Source organism: Macrobrachium rosenbergii, chromosome 43 (genome assembly GCF_040412425.1).
Source record: "Macrobrachium rosenbergii isolate ZJJX-2024 chromosome 43, ASM4041242v1, whole genome shotgun sequence".
NCBI classification, from domain to species: domain Eukaryota; kingdom Metazoa; phylum Arthropoda; class Malacostraca; order Decapoda; family Palaemonidae; genus Macrobrachium; species Macrobrachium rosenbergii.
In genome coordinates this window covers 9003954-9015402 of record NC_089783.1, presented here as the reverse complement: position 1 = coordinate 9015402, position 11449 = coordinate 9003954, and the positions used below count along the sequence as shown (strand labels likewise).

Below are 11449 nucleotides of genomic sequence, written 5' to 3'. Positions count from 1 at the left end.
AAATCCTAACAGATTTCTGTGATTGTGATAACCACAATTATCCATTCTTTATGTTAGTTTTTTCTCTCTGAGATAAGACATAGACTGAATCCTTTTAATCTCTCCTGCCTTGTAGATTTTTATAGATTTAGTTCCCATCTTCTTCCATGACTTTCCATCTATCTAGGCCTACTACCTTTTTCAAAGACTTTTCTGGCTCTGGTCCCTAGTCACTTAGCAGTCTAAACCTCTCTAACTTTATATTTATTTTCAAATCTTTTTTTATGAACAAATCCTTCAGCTGAGCCTACAAGTCTAGTAATATGACTCAGTGGTTTATTTTGAATTACTTTCTAATTATAATAATTAAAACATGAACATCTGTGGTACTAATTATAATTTGGTAGTCCAACCTGGATGACAATTTGACTTAAAATTTATTGTTATCGTATCAATCCCAATTCAGCCTATGTTAGAGAAAAAATAAAGATTTTCTCATTTCCTGATTCATAAAATCTGTAGCTCTAAGAACCTCAAGATAATGTCGGATATAATTGTCATGAAATTCTTCTCATTACCAACTTCATGTGATTTAAAACCAGCTGAAATTCATAAGGAATGTCTAAAATCAGCTGGAATTCATAAGGAAAGTCTAAAAAAGTTGGAATTCATAAACAAAGTCTTGTAAAGTCCAAACTACAACAGCAAAAGAGACTAAATAAGTTTTCCTGACTTCTCTTACGAAGACATCATGAACAGTTGTCATTCCATGATTTGGATTAGGGAATACCCTTGCCTACAGGCTTCCAAAGTACGCTTTATTTTTTGACAAAACCAAGCAACAACTCAGTTTCAACTTGAGTGTCCGAACACTTAAGAGTCTGTCAGTCTGTCAGGCTTAAACAGGGAGTAACAAGTTTCCAAGAGCACCAGGCTTTCATTTAAAAGTCTGGACACCTGTCAGTCTTAAACTAGGAGTAGCAAAGTCTGCATGAAAAGGACAACCTTAAAAAGCCCAAACTACAAAGAGAGCTTCACTTAACACAAACACTGTCACTCACTAGGGCTAACCGTCAATAATATGAGGAAATGGAATACTGAAGACAAATTAATAAGACTTAGGAATCGGAGACCACAACACTTGGATAGAATCAGAACTTCCCAGAGACCGACATTCCAGTGAACATTTTTTTGTAGAGAACAACAACTCAGGTTTTGAAAAGTCCACCTGTGCACATCACTGACTTACAAATTTCAACTCCCATCTTCAGAAACATCAATACACACCAGTGACAACGATATATATATATAAAGCTTTTTGTGACGTTTATACAGATTCATGACAATAATATCTATATATAAATATTTTCCTCTATTCAAGACAGTGAATTTTAACTAGTTTTGGTACAGGAACCACAGGCTGTAAAATCTATTTCAGATAATGGCCATTTTTGCTCAAACCTTTTGACACGGATTAGCAGGAAGTGACAATACATGCACAGACAATTTTAATAAAATGAAAAGGTTGCTGCACCACTTCTTGGTGAAATGATGCAACCAGTTGCTTGTTCACTCTTCTTCGGACAGTTGCACAACAAGAAACAAGACGTGCAAAAAACTTGGACATGTATAAGGTGATACTGGGTCCCCTTCTAGAAAGTTTTTGGTAGCCTGAGTATAAGAAAGTGTTCCAAAACTCTTCCTTTCCTTAATGGGACAATGGTACAATTATAAACTGAAAAAGCCCTTAAAATTAATGATATTAACATTCACACTCTTTTGCTTTTCAATGTTCCTACAGATGCAATGGTGTAAATATTTTAAAAGTTAATTACTCCAGTCTCATCACAATTCAATACAGTACTATGAAATTCTTCAAGTCTAATTGAGCACACATTAAAATTTTTCAACTTCAGATCAAATGAATAAAGATATAATACAAAAAATACAGAAATATTTCCTTGTAATCAATTCATTTAGTTATAAATACAGGTATGATTACCAGACAAGGTATATTTGGAATAAATTCATACTTTAGTGAGTTATGCATCTTAGCAGCAGAATGTACCAAGTTTATCCAAATTCTTTTATTCTCAAAGCTGTGTGGAAGATCTTTGGCTGATTATTTAACTTATCTGAATATTCCATCTTCATAAAAATGAGACTCACCATCTTGTTTATGCATTCACTATAGAAATCAGATTACACAGCAAAAACTAATTAAACCTCTGTAAAACATCTGATATAAAAAGGAAGTCTTTTACTTTACATGGTAGAGTTACTTAAGTTCTTTACTCATGTTTTTAAACAATACTTTTCATGTACAGGACTACTACATGACTGTCAGAATGCAAGTATGGAACCAATTTAGCGACAAAAGTTCTTCAAAGAGACTGAGAAATATCATTGCTAAAAATAGTCTTAGATTACTGAAAGAGTCTTAAAAAATCTTAATCCATTTGTTCCTCACCAGTCATCATACAAAAAGGCAGCTTTGCTCAAAATTAGCTAAGAAAAACTTTAAAATTTTAACAACTTGCCAAGTTACAACTGTGACTCAAGTTTTACATCAAGTTCTCCTGTGTCAAATTATCTTTGGTTCCTTGACAAAACACCTTTGAGAATTACAGACCAATCTAAGTAACAACACACTTTACAAGCAGGACACAAAAATGTAAAAAACACAGTCTTAAGTTGCAGCCATCTCTACAGTCTTATGAAACTGCTTTTACAGACCCTATTCAGTCAATATCAACCAACTAGAAGACTGTTCCAGGTGACAGTATTTCCAGCAACCAAAAGAGTATCCCAGAAGTACAATTAACATTTCCATTCAGAAAAACTGACACTAAACCACAATTATCACTCTGGGCTTTTGGCTCCTATACACCTAGGCCTCTGGGAACAGGGCAATGGACAGAGACTCAATTATTACCAGCGCCAAGTCTTACAAGACCAGCCCCTTTTGGGTGTTGGCACACAGGCCTTAATTACTAAAACTTTTCCAGTTCAACTAAACTACGTCTGGAAGGGAACTTCAACATTGCAATCATTAATAAATTATTAACAGCAATGTCAGCTTTACAATGTGAATTTCCTTTTGGCATAAGCATGGGACCACATTCAACCCTGTAGCAAGATTCTTTTGAATTATCTTCAATTATTTTCTATGTATTCATCCTTCTGACAATATGGCGTGGGTCTTCAAATGATAACACATCTCCTTTGCTTTCAAATTTTTTTTAAAAACTGATATGTGTGCTTTGATATAGTATTCGGCCCTCAACTAAAAGTTGCTTATCTTTGATCAAACTCAGGATTTAAATTAAGAATTAAATGTTTCTATATACCTTGATTTAAAGTAGTTCCAATTACCTTTACTGGACCTACTGAACCTAAGAAATTTGTCTACCTGAGATATTTAAAAAATAATTACTCTGAAATTGGAATGTAAATAATATTCTTCAGACCATGCCTTCATAATGTTTACCTAAACTGTAAATACGGTTTTTTTATTTTGTATATTTTATACTAGAATTCATTTTGACACAAGTAAAAAATATGTAAAATACTAAACAACCTTTAATCCCTACCCCTAATTTATTAATACAGTTTGTATTGTATTTTGTATTTTCTAGTTACTAAATTTCTACATAAAAATCAAGTAATAATATATAACTAAAAAAATACCTTAAGTAATCCTTACTAATTTATCAATACAGTGTCTGTACTGTATTCTGTATTTTATATGATAAATTTCTATAAAAATCAAGTAAATGTATAAAATATCTAGAAGTATCTACCAGTTACACACCTTAACTCACTGTATTACTGTATCAATGCAAAGTCCTATGCTAAACCTTCCTTGATCATTTGTAACTACAAAAGAATTCTTGCTCAAAAATTAAATATGGAAGTCCAGTCTTATGTCAAAAGAATTTCTGGTGACAGAGCAAAGCTAACTTAAGACTTATAAAAAGTTCTCTTTAACAATAACCAAATTACATACAGGAAACCTTTTTCAAATGTACAACCATATACGTATATAAATCACCTCAGAGATGTACCATAGTGCAGTAATGGCCAAATTCATTGACACTAAAGACTTTCCAAACTATCTATCATTTCAGAAAATAAGTTGCTGATAAACCTAAAGTTTTCTCAACATGAAATGTTGCTCTACTATGCAAAATAAAACCTAAGAACTTAAAAAAGAATTGCAGGCCAGAGGCTTTGTAAACTGAATTCATAAGCTGAAACTAATGAGTTAATGTCTAAAAACTTTTAACTGGTATTATAAGTCACGACCAAGCCACATTACTGTATATTTAAGTGTAAGAAACAGACAATTAAGTTTAAAAGCAAAGCTATCTACTTGGTTAGCTTGACCTAAAATTTTATGAAGGCCTATTAAGCTTTTGAACTACAACAGAAAGAAAACTTTTCTTGATTCATATTAAAAAGAAAAACCTTAGTTACTGAAACAGCCAACCCATACCCACCTACACATGAACACATCCCTTAAATGTACTTTTTCTGAATTAATTCAAAGATTTGGCCATTGTTGCAATATGCTATTATACTAAACTTCTCTATGGCACTAACAGGCAGAACACATATTGGTAATATTTGTGTTAACTATTTTTATTTCAAAGGAGTTTGAAAAGGCTCTCAGAGAGAGCTGTTTAAACCACAAAATCTACCTACGAACATGAAATGCTAACAACTAACCAAATAGCCTTATTGAAAACTGATTAATGATGATACAAAATACAATTTACTTAGCTACCAACTTCTCAACTCCTCTATTACTCATATTTAATATAATTCTAGAATCAATTAATCAGAAGCACTTTCAAAAGTCTACACATTTTTTAGTCAAAGTCTGGTTAAAATATTCCTATAATAACGTGACATTCTTCTATAGATGTGTCTTCTTAGCTTAGAAGATCCTCCTTCATGATTTTAGAAATTTAATCAAAAGCCTTCAAAAAATAAATTTAAAAAGTGGTACCACTGATGCATAACAAAAAATAATCCTTTAAACAATTAGAATGTGTTCTGCCCGTTAAAATTTAATTTACAAAATAAATATAACATAAAATCGACAGTAAGTTTACAGAATGCCAGTGAGCTTTACAGGGCAAATAATCTATTGTCTTGAACAAATCTTAAGAACAAGTAATGCAAGAACCTCTGTATTCAATAGACCTAATGACAATCTTACCCCTTTATCTAACTTCTAAAATTGCAACATTAAACCAGCTAACATTGAAATATTAAATTGGCTAACATTGTAACATTAAACACATTAACACTGTAATATTAAATGGAAAATAAACATTGATTACATTATAGAAAATGCTATGAGCTTAAGCAAGTTTGAAATTCAATGTAAGGTGTGACACTGATACATTTTGAATGTTTTACAATGAACTGCTATCAGGAAATATAGTATAATTAATATTTAATATGAATTATAACAAAGCTTTCTCACTGAGAATGGAATCTAAATTGTGGTTACAAAATCTAAATCTGATTCATGCTGAAAGTCAAACGAACTCTAAAATTTGAAAAACACACAGGAATGGTAGTCTATCAATAAATGAGATCTGTTTGGTTGTTTTCTGAAAATCCAGAATGTGGAAAAAAAAGATGAATAAACTCATTAATAACTAAAGAACCATGGTTTTACAGTGTCTTAATATCATATATCACAAGACAAGCTTAAATGCAATGTGTTTTTGACTGTTTTTGCTAATTCTTGTGTGATTGTTCAAATGACAGGCCTACTCCTTCATATTAATTTGAATACATGTGACATTGCTATTTTCAATCTCCTGAATCATTTTACTCTCCAAGATATATGTCAAAACACTAGAATATGATTTAAGATTCAAGATATTTCAAAACAAAAAGATTAACAATAATTATGCATGTTTCCTTCACAGTTAACCTGAGCCTCATATAAACCAGATAACTTCTTTTTGAAAGTTAAAATAAAGTCTGCTACAGTAATAATAATAATAATGATAATAATAATAATAATAATAATAATAATAATAATAATGACTGATGACTACTGTTGCTTATCAGCCAATGTCTAACTTATGCAGAGAATGATTGATTTACATAAAAACACATATAGAATAATGACCTTTGCTAATGGTATATTAAGTATAATAATCTATGTTACATGGATATCAGTCATCGTTTAACGAACCTGACCTATGTTAATGCAGCCAAAATCTTGGGGTGAACTGAAAGTGAATTACTTCTGGAAGTTTTGGCTGCAAGGCCAAGCACTGGTGCACTTTCCGTAATCAGCACTTAGAAATTGAAGAGATTTGGAGTTAGTGTGGTTGGACTAAAAGAAGTGAGTGCAGCCTTCTGGGGGCCTAAAGGGATACCTCAAACAGCCTACAGTGATGCCTACAGTGCACCATGTGGTGGTTTCACAAAAGCATATGGTTTACAGTCTACGGAAACACCTGCAACTCTAGGCACATAAATCACGCAAAAATTATTATTTTTTTGCATTCTGTTGTACGAATAAGCTCGCTGGCATCTGTGCAACTTAAAATTAATGCGATATTTAACATATGATTTCACCATTATGTGACACTACTATACAATCCAGTTCAAAATTATCACAATTACTTGACAAATTATTTCATTACAAGCATAACACTTACAAATTCTTTTGAAAACTTAATCATATAGTGTAACAATCATAAAATCCTTTAGAAACTACATCAATTTTTTCAAACAGTTCATATACAATCACACTGTTTCTTCCATCCAAATATTCCACAGTGTTTCATACATGTATACATCATGTTCATAATCTTCATTGTATAAAGAATTATGCAATTACTTTTGAACACTCTACTTCCGTTCAATTACTTGATAATACCAATTTCTAATTTATGATAATTACTATTCATCTAAAAGAAAGCGTACACTTTCAGTCACAGACTTCTGCTCATAATTCTTAGACAAAAAGTTCCTAAACAGGGTTATGAACCTATGGGCTATGAACCTATAAACTGTTTCTTACAGGGTTACCAAGAAGGGAAAACATCATCTCACTGTACAAAGGAGCATTTTTGAAACCTATCTAGATATGACATTACAGAAATTATTAAATATAAAAATTATTATCTCAACTTGACACCCTTCTGTACATTAGTTATCAGCTATAAAGTATGATTGTTTTTGTATATGCTACCATATAATAATCTCTTAAAACTGACTTTTAAGTGTATACTAGAGGTTAGTTTGGGTGAAGACTATGTAGAGTACTGTTGTTGCTTATCAGAAATCTAGACCATATTCAATTGCATGCTAAAATATAGAATTATTTGTTACTTAACAAACTCTGCTACTTATCAGAAATCTAGACCAATCTTCAATTGCATGCTAAATCACAGAATTTGTTACTTAACAAACTCTGATACTTATCAGAAATATAGATAATATCCAGTCTAAGCTACAATAGTTGAGGTTTCCAAGACTCGGATACAGAGAGGAAGGAAAAAGCGAATAATGGTAGTGAACAACCTATCAATCAATACTGAGTACTATCAGCGATCAGGCAATACTCTCATGATTAATCGACATTCATTGCACAACATTAAAATAAACACACTCCGCGTTCCACAGTACCTATTAAGCCAAAACTATCACATAGGAATAAGGTACCTCTGAAAAATCATTTTAAAAACTAAAAAAAAAAAAAAAAAAAAAACTAAAGGCTCCCATACACATCACTCATGTATAAATTCGTACACATACAGCCCACAACACAAGATACCAGTCATTATACTTTGCTGGAAAGCAGCAACAAGAAATGTATGTAATAATTCTATTAAATTCTTCTCCTCAACTGAAGACGTGATAGGAAGGTAGGTGGGCGGGTGACGTTAGAGCAAATTCGATGTGTCTCAGATTTTAAATGATGCTGGCCTTATGCCAGAATGAGCTCTTGTTCCTTGGGCCAGAGTTCAAATGATAATTCTTCAGTGTAAGCTCTGGACTTTGTACAAATTCCAAAATCTGCAAAAAAATCAAGATTTTAGTAATGGCACTGAAAACATTTACAAATAATTCAGACGAGGAGAAAAGCCTTTCAGAAACATTTACTAACCTAACCCTCAACTTTTACACAACAAGTTGTTAGAGTTGAAACCTACAAAAGCAATATATTATAAATTTAATATCTTCACTATGTCTTGAGTCACCCTTTTCATGTTCAACTTCATAATTCTTAAGTTTTTGCCTACAGTACCCTACATAAAATTCTACCACCTGGCCATCTAATTTTCAAAACACTGCCTTGTTCCAGATTCCACCTCTTGTTTAATTATTATTATTACCATTATTAAGAAGATGAAACCTATTCATATGGAACAAGCCCACCACAGGGGCCACTAACTTGAAATTCAAGCTTCCAAAGTATATATTATGGCATTCATTAGAAAGAAGTAAGAAGGAGAACCAGAGGGATATAAAGAAAGACAAGATCTTACTGGCTAAGAAAAATAAATAAGATACATTAATACTGTAGATAGGTAAATGTATTCAAATGCAAAAGGATGCTACTAAGGCAGCAATGCATTGCATCTTTGCTTGAACTTCAAAACTTCCAGTGCACAACATTCTCGGTGACTGCTTCACAGTCCAACGGCGTGAAATAAGGCCCTCTGGAACTGAGAAGTTCTACAGTGAAAAGGGAACATTGCTGCAAATATGATTTGCTCACAGCAGGAAAAAGGGGGATTCAGGATCAGTTGTGAACGACAGATCTCTGTTAAAGTACAACACAAAGAGTGACAAACAAAGAGACCGTCAGTCAATGGTCCAAGTCATAACTGCTAATAATAAGAAGAATTCTTCAGGTGAGCCTAGGAGAGTTCAGGCTGGGATGTCTGTTTGGTGTGCCTACAAGTCTTATATAACCTACACTACAAGACTGCAGATAAATTTCTCAAGCTCTTTGATGAATGCTGTTGCTTCTAGTGAGTTAAAAAGACACTCTGACACTTTATGGTCACTGGTGTCTTTGAGAATTAGTTAGCAAGTTCGTGGCATTCTGGGATGTATTTTTGATAATACTTATAACAATAATACCAAAACTTACTATAGATCTATCACGAAAGAAATCAAATAAATACAAATAAACTAGGCCTCTGTAACACCCAAACCCTCTAAATCAATGAAAACATATGAATGACAGAGATATCTGCTCAGAAACTGAAGGAAAATTGATATAATAACAAAACTTACATTAGATCTGCCAGAGCAAAGAGGAAATTAAATAAAACACAAATAAAGGACAAATTTTAAATAAATTTGCATTTTTTATAACTAACAAACCTTCGGTCTTAATGTGAGATAAATTCTCTGGCGTTAGCTGAGTCGATTAAAAACAACACAACCAAAGCCAAAAGTGCCAGCCTTCCAAAATCCTTTGAACAGACAGAAATTCTCTTTGAATATGACAAAAGCCTAGACCTCTAACATTTATGTGCTCCTATATGCGCCTTATTAGGACTGGTGCATGAGAAGTCGAACTACGGTATAAGCTTGTCTGATAGTTCCATGGCGCGCCAAAGAGGAGATCGTATTCCTGGACATTTCTTCCTTGTTCGGCCGGTCTAGGAAAGTCTTCAGGACCCTGGTCTCAGATGACGAGGTCCTTTGAATAACAGCGTAGAGCTCTGACGGGAAAAGGCCAATTCGTCCAGATCGTTGTCAACAAAGTTATTAGAGACAGTATGGAAAAAGGATTCAAAATCTGTCATCTCTCGAAGGGGGTTTGAGGTCTTAGCCACGAGTTAAAAATTACCCAGTGCCATCATACAGACATATCTCAATTACTATCAAAACATTATTTGAGACTTGTCGGTATGCGTTTCAATACCAAAAAAAATTGGTTCGTCAGAGAACACAATATTTGTGTTTTTATTAAACTGTCCGATGAAAGCGGTGCGAACATATTTAAGTTTTTATGCTACCCGGCATAGGAAGAAGTTGACCTTTACCAACATTGTTCAAAAGTACACTGGGTAACATCATACGGGCATGCTCAAATCCTGTCGACATCAATTGAGACTTGCAAATAACCATTTCATTACCATAAATGCTGGTTACATTGCTAGCCACTTAAAATGTTTACGTTTCATTACATTGACCCGGTAAGGTGGTAGCGTGGTAAACTACGCTGAGGTAGTTAAACAATATGATTGCGAGAATTTGCTACATTAGCAAATGTGATAATTTGAATCAGATCTTAAAACAAACAATAAAATGCACTGATCCTGAAAGCTTTGAAGCGAAGGTTACTCGAAAATCAGGGATAATACATCATAATCCTGTCTCCGACCAGAATTAAGAACAAAGCTGACGTTGTCTGCTTGTAGTTCCTGCACTATACTTCGAGGCGTTACCCACTAATTTTTTAATTTAAGCTGCCGTGCAAGAAACTATAGGCCATGTAATTACTTGGTAATCACTTATATAAAACAATTAATTTCTTCTATAGAAAGCAGGCATTAATCTTACTGGTAAAAGTAATTGTTTTGTATCTCAAATATGGTATTAGCATTCACACTTAAGGCACTAGAACATAATAAACAAATTGGTTTTACAATCATACAATCTTTTCAGTGAATATCAAGCTGAGAAATCATAAATAAATGACTTGTACTTCCAAAACTGCTCCTAGAAAGCGGTGTATTAGTCAAGATGGTTCTTCATACAATAGAAATCAATGAAAAAAGTTCACTTATTCTGCACTGGGTTTTCAACGAGATGACGATTCTTCTTCATTTTGACAACAGACGTCATTGTTGGGACTAGCAGCCTATCAGTGAACTTATCTGTCGCCTCTAGTGACTCGTAAAATATCTTCAGTGCCGCTGTCACAAGCAAGTTGCAAGTTGTGTAACTTAAGCAGATAACCTGAAATATAGAAGTAAAGATTGATGAGGGCACAATGCATTTATATACTTCCAAAGACTTAGTATAATGTAGGTATGGAAATTTACAGTACACAATTGAAGCCTACTCAAATTATTTAAATCACTTTCAAATTTCATAGTTACAAACCATTACTTTATAACAGTCTCGATTTCACAACCTGGTGAAGGGATTACCTCACATAATCACATTACTTTAATAAAATATACTGCTTAATCAACTTTTTGTACACCTGGAGTCCACTGATTTAAAACTCAGCCAGTCAGGAATTTATCAGCTTGAAATGACTGACTTAATTGTCTCCTGGGTTCCTATTATGATGAGCTGGCATCCACCCATGTAAATCATCCGCAGGCGTTCCTAAGTCACCTCGTCTTAATTGCAACCAACTCTCACCTCTTGTTGTGTGATCCTATGGAAAAATATTTTCTCCACATTTTAAACAGCTCTAGATTTTGTCGACAGGTTTAGCGACTTTTGTCACTTA

The 11449-nt window shown here is 33.3% G+C and overlaps 1 long non-coding RNA gene across 1 annotated transcript; it reads right to left on the bottom strand.

Moving 5' to 3' along the window:
- Positions 1 to 7356: 7356 nt before the first annotated feature.
- On the bottom strand, positions 7357 to 10940 carry LOC136828558 (uncharacterized). Its single transcript, XR_010850105.1, has 2 exons — positions 10640 to 10940; positions 7357 to 8037 (listed from the first exon to the last, which is right to left on the bottom strand). It is a non-coding gene; the product is annotated as an uncharacterized lncRNA (long non-coding RNA).
- Between the last annotated feature and the right edge of the window lie 509 nt (positions 10941 to 11449).